General features: G+C 37.0%; 1 long non-coding RNA gene across 4 annotated transcripts in view; it reads right to left on the bottom strand.

Moving 5' to 3' along the window:
• Positions 1–21,414, bottom strand: part of LOC137483223 (uncharacterized) — a 76,549-nt gene that overhangs the window by 33,321 nt on the left and 21,814 nt on the right. For 2 of the 4 annotated variants that reach the window (XR_011004398.1, XR_011004403.1), the window contains exon 1: positions 15,235–15,381. The exons of the other annotated variants lie outside the window; for them this stretch is intronic. This is a non-coding gene — a long non-coding RNA (uncharacterized lncRNA). Of the gene's footprint in view, positions 1–15,234; positions 15,382–21,414 lie in introns of those variants that run through there. 4 annotated transcript variants of the gene reach the window in all.

Below are 21,414 nucleotides of genomic sequence, written 5' to 3'. Positions count from 1 at the left end.
TGATTCACCTCTTTATATGAACATCCAAGAACTTCTAGATATCTTTCTTTAGAATAAGAGTTAAATTCCTTCCCTTTTTAAGATGCTTATTCTCAAAGTAGGAGTGTCATAGGAGACAATTATGAAATCTCAAAGTAAAATTCATCTTTCAAAGGGTAAAAAGTAGTACAGTTACATAATTCAAAAGGTAGAGTAATAAAATAACACAGGCAACTTCTTTCTAAAGATCTCAGAAAGCTGTACAAATATTGATATAGATGTAAGCATTACAATTTATCTGGAAACAAGGAAACAGTTTCATTTTCATTTCAGAGATAAAAAAAGGCCCACAAAGGTTAACTTTTTAGCTCAGGGCCGCTGTGCTTGGCCACTGTTTTCAAAACATAATTGAAAATTGCTCCAAAGTCAGATGCCTTGCTTGCTGGATTGCATTCCATTCAGGAATAATGTCTATCCAGAAAATAGATCAACTTGTGCCTCACATTGACAAACAAAAGAAGTTATAAGTCTGTCAATACAGTACCTCAGTAATGGAACACATATCATATACAATATGGAACAAATGAAAAGGTAAAGTTCTGAAAATATTGTTGGTTTTTTTTTTTCATTTTCTTACCTGCCTTCGTTACTGCAGGCAAGTGTGAACAGGATTGTGCAGAAAGACTTAATTCTTTGAAGAAATGCAGAGCAGAATCACCTGGATAAAAATGTTTAAAAATGTGGCTGATAATGAAGGTGAATGCTTACATGCACTCATTTTTTGTCAGTGCAGGACTGGATCCATTCTACAGCATTACATCCCAAGGTGAGAAGTAGTCAGATTCTATCCCACATCTCTAATAATGGGATAATGTACACACAGGGCAATACTGCAACACAATCAGCAACATCCTCCACTGGCTTCTCTTAAGAGGAACCATAAGGAGAGTAATCCACTCGCATTATGCTGAGATACTTCAATAGAAAAAAAGGAGAAATCAAAAAAGAAAAAAAAAAAGAGGTGAAATTCTTTGCTTGATATGGTATTAGTCACTGCTTTTATCTTTAAAATAGGATAAGGGATGAGGCACATCTAATTTATTAACCTGTTTGTTACCATTACACTGAATTTAGCAGTTTATTTAACAATCAAAGAATTTTAATTTCATTTGAATGTGAGTCCCAAATCTAATGGCACTTATGAATCCAATCTGTTGCTGAAGAAGCACTGCTTGTTCAGGTGACATTTGAGTGGAAGTAGCTTTAAATTTACAATTCTGTTATTTCCAAAATGTCATGTATTTCTAAGCAACAAGAACAACACTAGATCCACGTGATTGTGCATTTTTTTCCCAATTACCAGTCCAAAACACAGTGGGAAAAATAAGAGATGCTTGGCACAGCCTGAACACTGAATATACCCCAGGACAATTCGGATGCTATTGCTTGAATGGTTTTACCTACCATCAATGATGAACACACAGTTCTTTCTAGCCCTATAGATCATGTGTATAGGTAGCTACCTTGTGTTGCAAAAGAGCTAAGTAATATGATTCAGTGGAAAATGTTTTGATTTGTTTTAAGGATTATGTAAAGTTTTGACAGATCTTGTAAACCAAAACCAAAAGGGTCTATCTTTTAAAAAGCTATACCAAATTTTCATTTGCACTAACGTCAGCCTGTTAATCTTTATATCAATTCTTCATTTCAGCAACACATGTAGAAGATTAACACACCCACATACATTCCTTTGCTATAATTTTTAGGCATTCACCTAACCAAAAAGAAAGATCCTCAAGTGCACTGCAGTTGGAATTGCATGGATCTTAACAGATCTAGGCACATGTTTTAATGGCCAGATAATAAGGAATTAGAAAATAGAGCTATAAAGGCTATCAATGTAGAAATTTGCAAATGATTTGGTTAAGGCTGTATCAGGAACTATGGATGGGGAGGTTACTTTTATTTTTTTAATTTGCCAATATTAGAGCAGGTGAATTTGTATCTTTAAACATAAACAGCAATTCAAAGTGCATTTTTAGAAGTTCAATACACTAAATGATTTCCTTTGTCTAAATGTTGTACAGATCCTCCATCATCCTGTGTTTTCACAGTTCTCTTATTTATTCCTCAGCAGAACAGTGTCAAGGCAAATCATATCAAGACACCTTCGCAGAAAAAATGACCATGTATATCCAGAAGATATTAATAAATGTTACAACCTTGATTTATACAAGGCAGTGGCAGGGATTTTTTAAATCTTGCACACAAAAGAGCAGCTCATTATAAAAGGTCCAACTGCTTTCCATCTTATGACAGCAGGACCTTTCTTATATTTTGAGAAAAACCTTAAACAAATATCTCAATGTATTCCTTTTTATGAGCTTTTTGATAATGCCAAGGCAAGAATATTCTCATTTCAACACAAATGAAAAATAATTTGGATCATCTGAGACCCAAAGCCCACACAATCTATGAGAGAGAAATCATACGAGAAAATGAAAAACAGGAAACAGCTTCTGTATCAGAGCTGAAATAGGTGGTATTTAGAAACAAGAACAAATCAGGTGTTTTACTTCAGATGTCATAGAAGTGAATATTTTTTCTGCACAAGTTACAACATCATTCATTTACACAATATTCAGAAGCCAGAATTCTGAAAGAGAAGCATGCAAGGCAAAGCACCTCCCAATCAACATCCTGCCAATTAAGGTAATAGAGCTTTTACTATAGCTTACAGCTCTGTGGAGCTGATAATTAAACCAACTTATGCCCCTGAACTGTTAGTCTTTCATATCTCAGATAAGTGCCATCAACTGATGATGGGAGAGCTGAGTCTTTGTCTCTGCACCTGGAAAGCTTTCACCCAGCAGACATTTCATGAAAATTAGTGTATTTCTGCAGAAAGTTCTAGTTTTACTAAGTGACCCCTTTTTTGCAAAAGAGTGTTTCATCAGATAATCATTACCCAAATTCTTGAGCACCTTTATAGAGGTATTATTTTCCTATACCATTTTTCATTAGGGTTCTTCCATAGAGATATTATAATATAGTCTTGGTAAAACATTTACCCGAGACAGACAGAAGGACAGACACTTTAGGGAATACGATAGCAGTGCACAAAGAGGACTTTGGAGCCTGCCTAGGAATCTATATTGAGCAGCAATCAATTATCCACAGTAGGTATTGCACAGTTTGTAGATGGAGAGTTAGGAGCAGTGCTTAATTTGGTCAACTAGGGTCCCAAACCAGATCTCTCGTTTTTTGAGTAGGCTGCATGGACAAATAAATCTTGCAGATCTGAAAAGTATATACTGAATCTGTCATAACTTTCTCATTGTTAAAGGTCCACCATAGGCCTCCAAATCCTTTTTTGGCACCTAATTGGAATGGTTAAGACTGTAATGTCATTTAACGAGTCCAGAGACTGTTCTGGCTGCACATCACACAGCATTTGACCCTGAATCCCTCTGGGCCCCATAAACTGCCCCTCTGAGCACAAGACATAATTATTTTTTACTGTGTTTATTTTTAGCTCAAACCACCTGAAATAACATGTGAGCTGTGAATACAGCACCTCCAGTTTTGGTTGTTCTCTGTCTGCATAATTCTAAATCTAAAAATAGGACTTAAATAATCCTTCCATAATATGCCACAGTGAAAGAGCAGGCAAAAGAATGAGTAGCTATTGCCATGTACTGCTGCTATGGCTGTAGTATCTGTACTGTAATTAAATATTGTTAATGGTTCTATTATAACTGTCTAATTCATAGATTTTATCATTTAATCTTAAAAGATAATGCCTTCATTTTAGTTCATTTACTTGAGTGAGTAATCCCAATTTGTGAAAAGAATCCTTTTAATGAGTCACATCAATAAAGAATTGCTCCCAAAATGAGAATAACTTTTACAGTGTAAACTTTAGCTGAAAGCTACATTTCTTTCTTTCCCCCCTCTACCTCTAAACAAAAAAGAACAGCATAATCTGAACCAAACCAAAAACATGTAGATGCTCTCAGTTAACACTAGCTCTGTTTTCAGAATGAAACAGGAAATTTATCAAATAAGCAGTCATTATAGACTTATGATTTCTTTTGAAATAAACCTTTGAAATGTAGTTCAGGCATTTATCTTTGCTCCCAATCAGTGGTCATTGCTCTTCTAAAGCAAAATCCAAAAGATCTGATGGATAATCTTGCATGAGATGCTGAATATATACTCACATGACACAAACCCACACTCACTTCAAATCCTGTAGTAATTAGTCACATCCAAAAGAAATGTTTGTTCCTGCATAATGCCTGCATATCATGACTTCCTGTTGGCAAATATGAGGCTTGTACACCTGCTGTGAATGCCTATTTGATCATCTAAGATCTAATCTTTTTCACAACTGTCAGTCCCTCTGAGTACAAACGAAATTTAGTCATATTGGTGGAGATCTTATCTGTGTTTTTATGCTGTGTGATTTCCTAGATCCATGAGGTACCCCTCGCACTTAACACTTCACGTTCTGCAACACTGTAGTTTTTCCCACAACATTATTATTTTGGCCACCATGTCACTATGCATGCCAGTGCACCAACAGAGGTCTTGTGTCACCTAGCATAGCACCACATGGAAGTGCTAAATCACACTCAAAGAATGATCTGTCTTGGAGAGAGATGAACTCCAGGCCAGCAAGTCAAATAAAACAATCCAGTTTCTCTTGCTAAGGTGATTTGCTTCTGCTAACAAGAGATGTGTAGGCATATTGCAGATGGTAAGAAAAAGTTTATGGATCAATTCTGGTGACAGAAGGATGCAACATTCAAGGTACTAGTAATGCTACAGGGCTAATGCAAAGGCAGCCAAGACAATTTAGATTCTGATGGTTTACCTTTCTTTGAGCTGCTTATTTTAACAGGAATATTAAACTCATAAAACTAGAATGGGGCTTGTAAAGGCAGAGTTTGAGCCTGATGAGCTAAAATCCTGCCATGACAAGCCAATCCCCCAGCTCAGCCCTTTTAGCAATGCAGGAAGCTGCTCTTATCCACACATCAATTTCAGACCACAAAGAACTTACAGGACAGAAATTAAACATTAAAAAAGCACAAGAAACCACAGACAACACTTCAGCAGTAGAATACAACAGAAAACAACATAATGGAAAGTTTGACACAGAGCTCAGTGGAAGAGGCCAAGACAAGAATGAGCAAAAGTTCTTAGGTCTTAGGTGTGCTAACAGCTAAAGCCTTGCTCAGGAGAGTAGACATGGATACATGGATTAAAAAAAAAAAAGTAGGTTAGGCATGTCTTTGAAAAACCTCCCCACCATTTATATTCCAACAAATTATTCTAAAAAATTTAAAAATCAGGAGGCCTCTGGATGAGACTCACAGGAATTAAGGAATTAATTTTATTTATATATGTATATGCACTGAGCACCAAAGAGGCTTTGACAAAAAGCTAAAGAGTATTGGCTTGAATTATTGGAAGTTGTTCCTGGGGCAAATATTTTCTTCCAAGTCTTCAGTTACAAAGAAACTGGCTGAAATGCTCTCAAAATTACCATATGATGAGAGAATGCACCAGTGGGGTGAATCCTTTGGAACAGCCTTGGAAGTCCCCAAGTTCAGCAGCTTCCCTGATTTGTGACATAGGGTGAAAAACAAAATTAATAAATCCAAAAATAAATTAATGCTCCCTCAGGCTACAGAAAGGGCATTTAATATGTCCTGGAAGCAAAGCTGGATATTGGGAATGCAAGTGTGGGATGGTACTGACCACAGAGGAGGTAGAAATAAAACTCATGGGGTTTTCTACAGCATCTACCAAGTTCCAAGCTGGTATTCTGAAAGCCTTAGCATATGTATTCACATGAAAATACTTTTAATAAATGTCTCAAGTTGTCATATGAACGGGTAGCAGCATTTATTGTGTTTATAAAGCAGTGAAACAGAAAAAGTGATCCAGTTACTGCACTGTTTGGACCTCAGTAGAACACAGTGCTGTAAAACAGATGATGCTTATAGACAGAAATACATACAAAATTAATTCAAGTGTGGATAAGTCCAGCCTTGGTGGATAAGTCTTTTTTTACAGAGAGTTGGCTTTAAAAGAAAATCCTTAGATGTCCTCTGTCCAGCCTACAGTGAAATAGCTGATACAGGGCTATGTGGGAAGTTAATAAATAATGTTAGAGAAGAAAGAGGTAAAAGAGGAACAGTTAGATGGAAAGGAAAAATTGAAATAGACTGTTGGGCAGCTGACAGTTTGAAAGGGGCACTTTGACACTTGGAAGGGGCTTAATGGTACTTACTCAAGTATCAGTTCTGGGGTGAGATGGTTTAAAATTTTCTTTCATAATCATGGCATATAAATAAGTGATATGATGACTCAAACAAAGAAGCATTGTCAATGTAAAACAAAATTAAGTCACTGCAGATTAAAATTGGAATGATCTGAGGACAGGAATAATGGAAAGAAGAACTTGGACTAAAACACTATTTACATGAGGACCTAATTGCAAGTGTTTTTGCCAGAAATTTAGGAAATAACTAGTGAAAAATAACTGAAGAAAAGGACCTATCTTGGCTATGAGGCACAGATTTACTAGAAAAATAGAATATCCCTCTTCTCTTACACCACCATTTATCTGAGCATAAATGTACAAGTACAGCACAAACTCCCACTGCATGTGATGCAATTTCAGATATTCAGCTGAATAGACCCCCAGCCTGTGACAAGAATGAAGGCAAAATCAGGATGTATTTTTGAGATATTTTCTGTGGACACAGAGAACCATGTGTGTCATTATTTGCCATTGGTAACCAATGAAATTCTGTACTGCCATTAAATAAAAGGAAGATCAAGTTGAGAGAGGCTACTAGGAAAAGAGACTACTAGGAAACAAGATTATGGTTGATGTAATAGCAGATTTCAGAACCTGAAGTTGCAGGTTTTGGCCAATCCTTTTTCCTTGGGCTGAATTGGCAGCCTTTGTTAGTCTGCCTCTATTGGAAGCAAAGTGACAGTTCTGAACTAGAAGCAAAAATCTTGTGGTGTGATTTTGTTTTGCTGCTTTTTTACAGGGTTTTAGTATTTTGGGGGGGTTTTTTTGGTTGTTTTTGGTTTTGGTTTTTGGGGTTTTTTTTTTTGTCTCAGTAGAGCACAGATATCCTAACAGGCTTTTTCAGAAAAGTTTTGCATTTATATTTACACATTCATGCAGAACCAAGATTACAGACATAGAATATATATTAACAAAATAACACTGTTTGCATGGTTTGCATTTCATGCCACTGTAAGGGGTGCATTGTACCATTTTACACTCAAAGGAAGAACCATTAACTTTAAAATAGCTCACTGCTGCATTTTTACTGCTTTCTACTTTAGATTTTTTTGCATTCAATCAAAGTAACAGTTTGTTGAATCTGTTATCCTGTCCTCCATAGTAGCCATGGGCAGATAATTTCATGCAACAGTTTAAACATTATTTCTTAGTAAGGAGCTGCTTGATACCATACTGATGTATAAAATTCCTTCCTCACCTCTGGTAGGCAGAAGTTAGATTACAATCTGAAAACTTAGATCCCAGATAATAGCCATTCTTTGAATATTTCTTATACAAGCTACATTACTGCTGTCATGCACTAAACATCACTGCTAACTGGCAATACTCATCCAGAAACACAGACTATATATGACTTGTCAAAACAACTGACCAAGTCTGTCTACTGTCTTCTCTTATCTTTCCTGAGGCACAAATGAGGAGGGAGCTGCCAGCCACCTGAATAGCTCCATGCCCAGTCTTCTTTTCCATCAGCCCAGCATATGGTAGTCAGAGAAAAATGACAAAATGTCAGTGAAAGGCTTCTGTGAAAGCAAACAGCAGGGACTGGGATAAATCAGTGATTTGGGAGGTAGCATTTAAAAACAGCCAAAACTTTCCTTGATAGATATGGACAAACATATGCTGCATGGAAAATGCAATATTTCCATTGCTTCAGGGAAGCAGCACTTCTTGCAAGTATACCCAACCTCATTGATTTGGGCATGTTCAGTAAGCCCAGTTCCACGAGGACTAATCAAATTTAAATGCAAATCCTCTGGTCAGTCCATTAGGTGCTGGACACGTGACTATGGAAAGCACCATGACACATAACCCAAGTGCTTTCATAAGAAGCTGTGCAGTCAGCGGTATCAGAACAACTGTGCATCACCAAAATAAATAAATAATGGCCAAAAAAAAGATTGTCCACACATTAAAGTGCCAATCTGAAATTCAGTTTTGCGCTACATGAGGTTCTGTCTGTAGTCCAAGGCAAATTATCTAGTGCTGCTGCAGTGCCAACGTTGTTCACTCGATTAGTGGCATGATAATACTTTTCTGCATTAGAAGCATTTTGTAAGGATCAATATGTTAAAGATTCTTAAATATTCAGATCAAATGTTATTGGATGATTAACCAAGTTAGTAAGAAATATTGCTCATTTTTTCTGCCCCTTTTATTAATGTCATGAAGTTCACTGCCTCAGATCTTGAGGGAGTGATGCCACATTTGTGTAAAAAGGATTTTCTGCTATCAATTTAAAACTGAAAGGCTGTGATTTTATTGTGAACCCTTTGTTTTTGAGTTCTGAGACAGTTAAATTGGTACACCTCCTTGACCTTCTCTAAACCATTAATAATTTATACACCTCTTTCATTTCACCTCTTACTCAGCTCTGTTGTTACGTAAATACCCTAATCTTTTTAATCTCTGCATGTATGGAACTCTATCCATGCCTCTGATCCTTCTCATTACTATTCTCTATCTCCTGTTTAATTTCTGGCCTAAGTGAAATTAAGTGACCAAACTTAATAAATAGTGCAAATGGAAGGTTACTATTGTTTCATGTAAGAGGTCTATAATACATTTGATTTATTTCAGGATATTTTCTTTTTTTTTTTTCCCTTGTGTATGTAGGCGTTTTTAACAGGAAGGCCACAGCAAGAGTACAGTCTTTTCTCTGAATATAGCTGCTGATCATTTAGGGTTTCTCAGGCTGAACAAGGAGGTCTAATAATTTTATTCCACTGTCCACTAATCTTCTCCTACTTTATCAGCTGCTGCTGGAATACAGGCTTCCAAACAGTAGCTCTCTGCATTCTGCAACATGGTGTTCTCTCCATTTTGCTCTTACTAATTTATTCTGTCTCTCATATGTCAACACAGCTTTTTCCTAATATTTGCTCCAAAATCCTGGGTTTTCTTCAATTTCATTTGTTACGCAAATATTTAGGATCCCACCATATCTTGTATTGCTGCCTTATGCCATTGTTTTGCATGAATCCCAACCTGACCATCTGGGCACAGCAAGACGACCTTCACTCACCCATTTCACTGTTCTGTGTTTAGCTTTGCATTCCCTTATCTGCTCCCATGGATTCTCTTGCTTATCTGTTAGGATCTTTTCCTGTCTGCCTTCCTTTCTGTTTTGCATTAAATCAACAGTCTCCTGCCTGTCTGTACAGCACACCAACTGTGCTGTACCATCATTTTGTGCTACTCATGAAGAAGGTGCCCTTGTGCTCCAAGTCCTGTTGATGCCAATTTAGTTAAATCCAGCTGTAGCACAGTGTGGACTATTGTGTGAGTACAGTGATCTCAGGCCAAACACCTACTTTGCAAAGCAGCCCTGGGGCTCCCAAGGCATAGCCTGCATGTCCTTCATCAGACACTTCCCAGAAATGTGTCTTGTTTTATGGGTGACTGTTAGCAGAAGTAAAATCTATTCTCACCTTCTGCCAGAACTGAGATGGGTAAAGACTGTATCACATATTGTCTTTGAATTCATCATCCAGTAATATACATGCCCTCAATTAGATATTCATGTCTGCCAAGCAGGCAGCTCTCTGACCAGACCTAGTGATGTCTCTCATTTCATATATGAACTGCTGTCCATTTCACGCCAACTCCTATGATTATGACTCAATTGCCTATTAAAAAAAAAAATATATCCCCACCACACAGCACACCCATCATCTCGTGTAAGAAATAGTTTCATGCATTACATGGTTCTCATATGGTCAATGCCAGACTATAAACTCTTTTATTCCTTAATCCCCTCTTAAGAGTATAGAATTATGTTGAGAGAGAGAGCACATACACATTTCAAGAAAAGAAGCAAATACAACATATAGTATCGCTGGAATCCATCTCACAGAGACGTGTGCATTGTGTTCAGGAAAGCCAGTTCAGTGTCAGCTACTAACAGTGACTCTTGTTCCACACTACATAATTCTGCAGTCTACACAACACTCAATTTGGAATGCAGTTTTACTGATGGGATGCTCACAGTGCTGGTACATACAGGTGAGCTGGTGGAAACCTTTATTTGCAAAAAGCTTGGTCCACAACTCCTTCTTAAAGCAAATTTTTTGTGTCTCTTGATACCAACAATTTCTGCAAGCTAATACCTTTAGTAACCACAGAATCCTTGCCTTTCAGCAAAACAAGTGCTTTGAGCAAATACTTTGGCTATAATACTTTTTTTTGTCTTCAAATGTTTGTTCTTGGACACACAACTCTTCTTACACTGGACTGCTACGTATTAAAACCTGCATCAAAGGCTATTTGTAAGAGCATGCAGACCTAGGAAGACAGTTATTCATCCTCATTGCCCCCCCTCATATACATCAACCTTACATATTCCTAATAGCATCTCAAAGCCTGAAAATTATTTCCTAGAAATCTACAGAGCTCAGTTCCTCTCACCTTCTCCTTGACCACGTTTTCATTGATATACTCTCCACAGTATTCATTCATAACTTGTTGCACCTTCCTATTATGTGTTGCTTGTTTCTTGATGCCTCATTTACCTTCAAGAATATCATCAGTACTGCTCTTAGGACTTTTTCTTGTGCCTGTTACAATTGACATTAGAATTCCTTTGAAGACAGACAGATACTTAAAGCTACTTGTGGTCAGCCCAAAGCTAACAGTAAAGGTAGTTGCCTTGCTTTATTATATCAAAGCATGTACTTGACTTCACCTAAAATGGTATTTTTATCCTAAAACAGATCCTCTACCCACAGTCTTTGGATACGGCTAATTACTTATTTTCAGTGTGACTTCAGTACATGTTCTGATATTTATCTGAATATTACCTCCCTCATTTCTTCTGGAACTACACAACCACGGTAGTCTGCTGTAAATACTGTACACAGTGTGGTAGCTAGTATGTTTGCCAATTCCTTGCTATTGGGAGTTTAAAAACATTTCATTGTCTTATACAGTAAACATGGGAATATACTTCTAAAACAACCCTGCACTGTACATGTCCATTTCCTTGAAATATATTTGCATGCTACTAGACAATTTTCATTTCTCTTTTCCATCAAGGACTTCATTGCTGTTCAACAGTGGGAAGTACAATCCTATTGGACTACTGGAAATTCTAAAAAATAATTTACCACTGGAGGAGGGTGGGTTTTCATGGACAATATGTACTCACTTCACTGACTTCAGAAAGGTTTTACTACCTTTGGTCACTTTGGAGACATTCTTCCTAAATCTAACCACTTTTCAGGCTCAGCTATCAGCTGGAATTACAAGGCAGCTGGAATGTAACTGGTTGTTAGTCTAATAACATCTTCAAACATTATTTGACATGAATACATATATATATTAGTTTGGGGATCACTTACACATGGCTATCACTTCTAGAGGCTTCTTTCATTACCTGTACTGCTGCTGACCGCTATAATGTTAGTTTCAGTTTCAGGATAAGAAGTATTTCTAGTCCTTATACCTGTCCACAGACTGGGCACTTGTTTTTTCTACTTTTCATGCTGCTTTCTAATGTCTGCCCTAAACTACTGTATCAGCCTCAATGTCTCCTAATTCCTCACTTTCTTTGTTGTGAGCCAGTAGATTGCTTTGGGCTTTTTTCCTAGTAGCCACTATAACTTTGATACTTTCCCAAGAGAATACCACAGTTGTGGTTAGTGGAAGTGTTGCTGTTGCACACAATATATGTTTCCTGACAGTCTTTCCCACAAGAAACTTGTCTGCCACATACAAATCTGTCATTAACAAGGAATCTTTAATGTTTCCACAGTTTCTGGGGCTACAAGACTTCTCAGCTCTTGTTATAATTTCCTCTTCTGCTTGGCTTTGAGTAGAAAATAACAAGATGAACATCCAGCCTCTTGTCCATGATCTCCTACTGTGGGGTCACATTACTCAATAAGCACTTTTATCAGTCTTCCCAGTATTTCAGACACAACAGCATCTTATTTGCTTCTCTTCCATCTTTTCCCAGAACAATAGCAAAGAAAACCTTTACTGTCATTTTCTCATCTTTATCCCTTTATGCACATTCTCAATTATGTTTTTAATTGCTTTCTTTTTTGTGTAGGTAATTTTGTCTTGAAATCCACCATTAATTTTTTTAAGTCTCCCCAGGCCACCTGTTTATTCCTAGTTTTGTTTTCCATTTAATAATATTTGAAGGGGAAGGTGTGTCTCTCTGTAATTATTGCTGCTGACATGTTTCAGCACTATGTACTGGACAATAGTACCAGAAAACTCCATGTTTATAACACCAACCTGGCTTTTTAACAAGTTATTTACACAGATGCTGAGGCTGCAATTAACAGCAAAGCCACATGCATGCAGATTAGCTTATGTGTGGCCTTTCAGATCTCCCTGCAACCCATGTTCTTTCCCCTGGTTTCACACAGATTACTGCACTTAGTTATCTTTATTTACTTTCCCAGCCTAAGGAATTGTATGTGATTTAACAGCAGCTAGAGAAGTCAGATGCTGAGCACCTATCAGTAGTAGTGACAGCTGTTAGTCCAATAAATCTGTCTTTTCCAGCTTGGATGGAAAATATATTTAGGTAATCACTTAAGCAAGACTGAAATTATTTTAAACAGAATTCCTTCCAAACAAGCCATTTTAAAGTATTAGCTCTCACAACTTTATTTACTTCCTAGGAAACTAAATTTTTTGAAACTTCGTGCATGTATAATACAAAAATACACAGATAAAATAAGCAGATTTGAGAGCTGACAAGCTTTACTTGAATCCATCACTGTCTTTTTAGATCTTATCCCACTTGAACTGTGTCAACCATCGGGGACATCCAAAAAGACTGCCTGATAAAGCAGTATATTATGCTGATTGAAGAACCTTTAGCATACTGAAATTTACTCTTTGATCAAAGACTATGATGGTATTGCTGAGAAAAGGATAAAAGGCACATTTAAAATTACTTTAGGTTAAATATTTATACATTACTATTTCTAAATTGAAATGCATATAGAGATGTTCTAAAACATATGACTTACTAAAAATAAATGCTAAGCTCTTCCTCTAGTGTTTGACTTGAGCAGCTAAACATAGCAAAATATATCACAATATTTTGATAGATCATTAAAACATGACCATGAAAATGCATTCTCTACTGTGCAGGGCTCTTTAGTTATTAATCTAGAAATGTCCCCTAATAATTCAGGCCAGTCTGAAATAATATGGCATTTTAGACTTTGTGCTTAAAGCATTGTGTTCCTCTCTGTAAGCCAGCAATTAAAGATTCATTTCACTTTTAAAAATTAAACAAACAGCTATAAATATATGATACAGCACCAATTACATAATGAAGACTATATTGCCTTTAAGAAAATCCAGCTGTTTTTCATTCATCCAAATATGTTCAATCTTACTTAAAAATGAGTATCTGTGTAAGGGCATACTGTATTTTTCCAGAAGAGACATAGTGTTTCCTTACTTCACGCTGCAGAAGAAGTGGCCACATCTGCTCACCTCAGAAAGCATACGGACGTTCAAACACTCTATCAAGGTATATATTTCAAGGAAAAAATTTAACTGTCACACTTTAATTCAGTATAGCTGAAGCAGGAAGATGAGAATTTAAAAAAATTTTCTCAGTTAATTGATTGATGAACAACAGCTTCCAAGAGCAGACCTTTATTCATATCATTTCATATGCCCTGATCTGAAACTCACTTGGATTACCTCAGGTAATAAAAAAATTATAACTAAGGACACACTGAAATGTGCACTGCACACTGCATACTTGCATTTTCTATTTTCTAGTATTTTTCTGGGATTTTAATTTACTGGAGAGACATGATCAGACTGCCTATTTGTACAAAACTGCTTTTAGAGCTTGAGTCAAGAAGTGTTAGAAGTATTTCCCTGCAGTGTTTCTGTGAAGGGCAGTAACAACCTGGCACTATTTCCCTCTCAGGAGAGAGAAACTTTTTACAGGTCTCCAACATAAACAAATGTGAAAGCTTCTCAGTTCCAATGGTAAAAAATTTATAAATATAGATATTGATGCAAATATTTCCATTCTTTCTGCCAGCTTAGCTTTCCTGCCCAAGAGCTTATACAATTCAAGAGGTGCTTGTTAAAATGATAGCTATATAGGTACAAACATCTTAACAATAAAAGAGCACCAGCATAAAGTCTGAAACATGAAATCTATACATATCATAACTTATTGTGGATCTATCCAATTTTATCACTGTTAAATGGCTTTAAAATGTTGAATTCCTTGCATTTGTGCAACTCCAGTAAGCATATACATGTCAAGTCTTTCAATTATAGATACCTAACACCAAGGAGCCAAATTGTCTAAATAGTAAAAAGGACATTTAAGAGATTTGGGCTTTGAGATAGCAAGTCAATTAGAAACATAATAAAACCAGAAAACTTTGGAACACAGTTCAAAGTATATCTTCTGACAGAATGAGCTACTATTCACCATATTCAGCAGCTGCATAGCTTGCAGTACACCTCGTGTGAACTGGGCAGAGCCCAGCAAAGAACAGACATGTTTTTTACAGGGACACACATGTTCTACACTGAATAGGCATGACACACACTGACTACACTTAGCCCTTCACTGGGCAAACAATGGAAGACAAAGATACACAGCTTGAATGAGCAAACATTCAAACTGTGAATTACTAGAGGAAAAATTTAAATTCACAGAGAACTCAGGGTTGGTTGTTAAGCATAATCCTAAAATGTGTTCTGTTCATACAGATTTTTATTTAAAAAGGAACAGCTGTTCTTCAAAAATAAATAAATGTTTTGCAACAAAACTCCATCATCTCTGATACTGATCACAGTGTTTCCGTTTGTCATGACAGTAAAGGAGTATGAGCAGTTTTAAGCAGGCCATATCAGGTAAATACTATCAACATCCATATATATTCAATCAGACAGACAATTTTTTTTTTCTTTACTGATTTTGGTGTCCATCAATGTTGCAGCACACACCACAGTTGAGACGGCAATGATATACAGAACATCACCACACAATTTCAGAAGGCTTTACACACCCACCCATACAGAGTAACACCGCGCCACATGAGAAGGCTTCAGGCATCTGCCCATACAGAGTAATATCATGTCACTTCAGAAGGCTGCAAGTACCTACCCTTCTTGTCCTTTGACACAACTTTTTATACCCCTCACCTTACATGCATTGCACTTACGTGCCTTCTGTTCCCTCTGGTGAGTGGTCAGTGCACCTTGGCACTCCATGTCTCATTGCTTTCAACACTGTTCACCTGCTTTTCACAGCTGTAGCCCATTAAGGATAAGGCTTGGCCGCAGCCTCACTCCCAATTACCACAAACTGTGTACCTACACATCAGCTCAATGAATAGACCTTCTATTTTTTTGTCTTCTGGAATGTCCATAACACCACTGGGAAATTGATTTCTAAATTATAAACTAGGCAGGAACTTTTGTAATAAATAGTGGGTTTGAAAACCAGGGTTTTGGAAGTCAGTTTTTAACATTAATGTGAACTGTCATGGTAAGGGGTTTGTTGGACACAACTAGAGCAAAAAGAACAAGCAAAGCACAGAACAATAACATTACAGAAGAGGACATTATTGAACAGAAGAGATAAAATGGAATGCCAAGAAAATTACGATGTGGGGAATCAGAAGGTTTAAGAAACTATGAACTACAAAATTACTGTTTTACTTATAGCTTGGTGAGAGAATAAGTTGTTGGCTAACTGATAACATCTCAACAACTGTGTAGCAATAGCCTAAAGCTCAGACTCAAGCTGAATTTGTCACTTCTTCACAGCACTTCCCTGCAAAAGCCTACTCAAGGGTCAGCTCTACAGCAATACAACTTGTGCATCTAGCAGAGAAACCCCATGTATTTTTGAGAGCAAATAAGCTTTCTTCAGGGATGTGCTGCAGGATACTGTGACTGGTTTGTCCTCAGAATGCATCTTATCAGCAAAATGAACTCATCTTTTGAGGCGCACTCAGTCCTACTGCAGCTCATTAACAGAGACATACAGTTTCAAGGTTTCAAAGCATTCTGGGGCCATGCAGCTCACATGAAATATGTAGTTACAGCCAGAAGCTATTAAGAGCTGTAATATCTTTGTATCTACCTTCTAGGTTACATAAGGTATTTAATAAGAAGTTCACATGGCCAAATATGGCTCTACTTGCTCTAATAACCATTACCCACACATTTATCCTTTCTTAGCTTGTTGCTTTTCTTCATGGCCTGAAGTTGTGTCAGGGGAGGTTGAGGTTGGATATGAGGAAAAGGTTTCTCGCCCAAAGGGTGGTTGGGCACAGAACAGGCTCCTCAGGGAAGTGGTTAGAGCACCAGACTGACAGAGCGGAAGAAGAGTTTGGACAACACTCTCAGGCACATGGTGTGATTCCTGGGGATGATGCTGCGTTGGGTCAGGAGTAAGACTTGATGATCCTTGTGGGTCCCTTCCAACTCAACTCATTCTGTGATTAAGGATGAGTTACACAAAGAACTCCAAGGCCTTATTATGAGGATCCTATTATATACTCAATACCTTGCATTTAAAACTGTTTGGAAAAGAGAAAGTTTTGTGACACAGGTTTGTTATTGTCCAAGGTTTTGGGGCATTTGTTGTAATTAAAAGCAAACAAAAATAACAACAAAAAGGCAACACCAGTAGGTTACACCATCTACAAAATATTTCTTCCATGTATTAAACAGATGAGATTACTTAAAATTAGCTAGTCTGTAGGTCTGGCCCCTGTTCTTTTCCTTTCTTCTGTTTTCTTCTTTGGAGTTGGGAAGGTAGTCAGAAATGAGCTCTTGCCCATTTTAATCACATCTTCCTTCAGAATCTACCAACACAGTCAGCACTATTGGCAAAGAAAATATTATAACATTTCAAGAGGCAGCAATCTTATCTGCAAACCCTCATCAATCTCATTTCTGTTTCATTATTTTTCTGGAAAAAATACTTTTATGTCACCATATATCCTTGCAACAATTATCATCTTCAGCTGTCTTTACTTATTTCTGTAAACTAATGCTTTTTTATTGATAAATAGTGAGATTGAATAAAAAATTGCTGGCAAAGCTAGCAAAAAATGCCTTTGAAGAAAAATATTCTGGTGATCATTATCCTTAGACACCATATTAAAAACTTTCTCTTTTATTCATCTTAACACTGTAGACAAGTGGTAACTGCTTCCAGAGAGCAGTGGAATGAAGGTGCCACAATATTAGCAGTATCACAGCAAGTAGCAGACAGGCTCTGGTGTGATGGAATAACAATAGAAAATACATCCATTTCAGGGAAGAAATATACTAATTTGTAGTCAACTCCACTCAGAGAGATGCTGAAAACAATTCCTTAAACTGGCTTTCTAAGAAATATGGTAGGTTATTAGCTTACTGCCTCTTTCTCAAGAGGCACAAACAAGTCCATTACACAGAAGAATGACAAATGTTTTTTGAAGAAGGGTAGTTAACTATCTCTTCTAATACTAATATCACTTGGGTCTTCATCTCACCTGCACCACACAGCACTTAGTGAAAGCTGCATTTTATAGTCCCTTTCAGCAAGGGAATTAAAAACCAAAGCTTTTGTCAAAGTGGAGATGTCTCTGAGGAACCACAAAAGAGGTAAAAGCATGCCCAAAGTGTTTGTCTTCCTGACAAGAAGATTCATTTCCTTGTCCTCATCCTTCCAAGCTCACACCTGGAGTAGGTTCCATACCACAGTAATAGAGAGAAGGGTAAAGGCAAGCAGACTGACTGAAAGGAAGCAGTGAGGAGACAATAATTATCTGCAAAACCTTGAAGAAAGTATAGTTGATAGAACAGCATGTGGAAAGTTTGTGCAGTTGAGAGGGCCTAGATCCAGAGGCAAAGACAGTTCATTAACATTTAGCTGACCTATCAGTCACCTGTAGAAGAAGACCACAGATATGACAACCCTACACTGCACTACATAGTTACGTCTAGTGGGGAATGTGCACCTCTTGCACAATGAGTAATATTCCACCACAATCTAGGATACAAAAAAACAGAAGCACCTAACTGAAGCTATTAGGAAATTTAGTAGGCAACAGGTAATTCCCAAACCTGCAGACTGGGGTTTTCTTTTCCTACATCTGCTAAACGAGAAAAGGTGTTATTAGGCTCTCAACAATAGGAAGACAGTTGTGTTCCATTTGTTTATATCCAGAATGTACTTCTTTCCCTTATGTCATTACTCTTCTATAGAGGTCAAGGAATGCAAGAAAAACTCTCTGCTGTGCAATTCACCAAAGCAGAATACAGAGCTCCTCTTCCAAAAATCCTTTAAGGAATGCCTTTGCTAGTAGAGTCTTTAATCTACCATATGGAGGTCACAGTAGACACTGCATTGGCTCAATTTCAGCAATTATCTGGAAAACACTTTTCCAGACACTAAATCAAGTTTGAAAATAGCCAAATAATTCTCATTAGTAAACCTCTGCACTCCTCAGTGTTTAGGCCTCATGGAAATGGAGATTGCATGTGTCACCTTAAAAAAACCTACTCAGTCTTAGACATCTCTTCACCATCCCTAGAGTCAGACCTCACACTTAAAATTCATCCCTCTGGATTTAGTCTGGATTTTAAGATGAAACAGTGTCTCAGTTGTTGCTTATTTGTTTCAGAACTACTGTGAACCATAAATTACAGAGTTTGAGACAGAACTATTCATGAATGTTTATCTGTATCATCTGACTCCAAGTTTGACCACAGATTCCCTTACTGCTGCTAAGCATGTTATGTTTCATGGGAATTCTATTAATACAATTTAATTTCTTAGCTACCACTTCCTTCACTTCCCTTCAAAGGGAAAAAAAGTGAAAAAGCTGAAAAAAATGGTAGGTACCCTAGAAGTGCAATTTTCAGATAAACCCTCTGTTTAAATGAACAAGGACAAAAACATTTATTGCTGAAACTCTTTAATTCCAGTCACCCTTGAGCCTTTCAAAATAAATTGTACACTAGAAATAAAGCAAAATACAGTAGATCAGTTCACCTTTCCTATGAAAGACGTAGAGCTCTATTCTATGCAATACTCCTGCCTGTTTAGTAATGTGGGAAAGACTGCAATTTGCTGTTGTTCCAGTCCCAAGGAACACAAGTCCCTGAGAACAGCAAGCCTGTTAAAAATCCCTTTAAGATACATGCCCTTTAGAGAAATGGTGTGCAAGAGGCTTGAAGGGTTTAGTTACTACTCAGCCATGTAGAACATAGCACATAACTTTGAAAACAGTTGTCTTTTCACAAGACATTAATTCTATCACCTTGTATTAATTCTATTACCACATATTTAATTCCACCTGGCCAGGCTCCCCTATGTCTTAAGCCTGTACAAGTATTTGCACTTATTCTGTTTTGAAATCAAGAGCACATAAGGTGGCTATCCAACATACATGGGACATACAACATCCTCTTTGTAATAGCACACAGTCCTCTGCATCAAAGAATTGTTTAAAATCTCCAAATTCTTAAATATTGGTAAGCTACCACATAGACAATTTGATTAAAATGTATAGCCAAAAACCTATCACAAGAATAAATTTTTTGTCCTAGAAAATTGCAGATTTAATCTGGAAGAAGTATAAGCTTATTATAAAAATAAAGCTTATTGCTAAAAATAATCTCTCCAGAACCAACATAAACATCCAAGTAAACTTCTGTTTCATTTTAGTATTGTTTGATCACTGTTGCCACCAAGAGACATAGTCATGGGCCATGAAGTCACATCACTTTAACTATTGAAAAGTATATATTTACTACATAATTGAGTTTACTTGTGCATTGTCAAAGGTAATTTTTAAAGACTTCAGGGCAGAAAACCGAACAGTTGATGCTATGAAAAATTAGATAAATATCTGGTGTCTGCCTATAATACTGTAAAATACAGTGGCATTCTTCCACAGTTAACAATATTATGAAAAAAGCAAACCATATTTGTCATAGAATTTGCTTTTTCTCCCATATCATCACTTTTCTTATTTGCATACTTCTATTGCCTTGTATAAATACACCATCTCTGAATCTTTTTCTAAGGAGAATACAGTGGAGGCTTTTGCCTCCCCACCAAACCTGAACTGTCTTTAATTTGGCAGAGTAAAGATTCATGTGTGAAAAAAAAAAGGAAAAAAGAAAAGCCTCTACATTATTCAACAGTGTTTGACATGACTACAGAACTGGGAAAAAACCATATCTTTAAATTGCATGTCCTATCATACTGTGACACTATATTACCAGGTGGTGATAAAACATGACTCTATGGGAAATGATGATACACCTTCACCAACACAGAAAATGTTAGATGCTTTGGAACTGTGTCACTTACTGTTTTGAGAAAGAAAAATTCTAATTTATCAGGAAACTTACAGGGTAGCTGCATCCAACACTGAAGAAAATTACTTGAAAATAGTTTCAACTTGACTGCCCAGAGCATACATTAAATGCATTATCTGTATTGAGCTCTGCTGCAGCTCTAAATTTAGTGAAATGTGGTTTTCACCAAGGCTAATGAAATTGGTAATCCCTATGGAGAGTGAAATTTCAGCATTTTCCTTCTTCAGTGGCTTCTTATTTTCCAACCAGACCACCTCAGGCTATGATTTATCAGAGCTCAGGTGCTAGGTTTGAGGGCCTTTTAAAATATGTGGGTAGGAAACCTTTTTGGAAAACTTGGTTCCCAAGGAAGAAATTATGATACTATTGCACTATTATAAACTCAGAATTACTTGGTACCTAGCCACTGAAACTGCCTTCTTTTAACCAAGACCTAAAATACAAGTGTAATTAGCAGAAGACTTTCAAAAGATTATTGGGGTGATGGTTTTCAGTTAGGTTTTTGTGGGTTTTTTCCCCACAAGAGGAAATGTCTGTACTCCTATTTCGGTGATCCCTAAAACTGGAGTGATACAGACCATCCATGGTCAATTGGCATAAGGCCAGCAGGAGAAAACCTAGTCTACCAAAAAATTTTCAGAGAAGTCTAACCTAGCCATGTGAGCGGGATTGTTTTGTCCTTAGGCCAGGGTGGTTTCCATCCAAGATAAAGAGCTCTAATGTGGAATTTACTGTATCATCATGTTAGTGTTTGTACACAA

This window comes from Anomalospiza imberbis, chromosome 1 (assembly GCF_031753505.1).
Source record: "Anomalospiza imberbis isolate Cuckoo-Finch-1a 21T00152 chromosome 1, ASM3175350v1, whole genome shotgun sequence".
Taxonomy (NCBI): domain Eukaryota; kingdom Metazoa; phylum Chordata; class Aves; order Passeriformes; family Viduidae; genus Anomalospiza; species Anomalospiza imberbis.
Note: the sequence above shows the minus strand (reverse complement) of the source record. Positions and strands in the feature narration are given on the sequence as shown.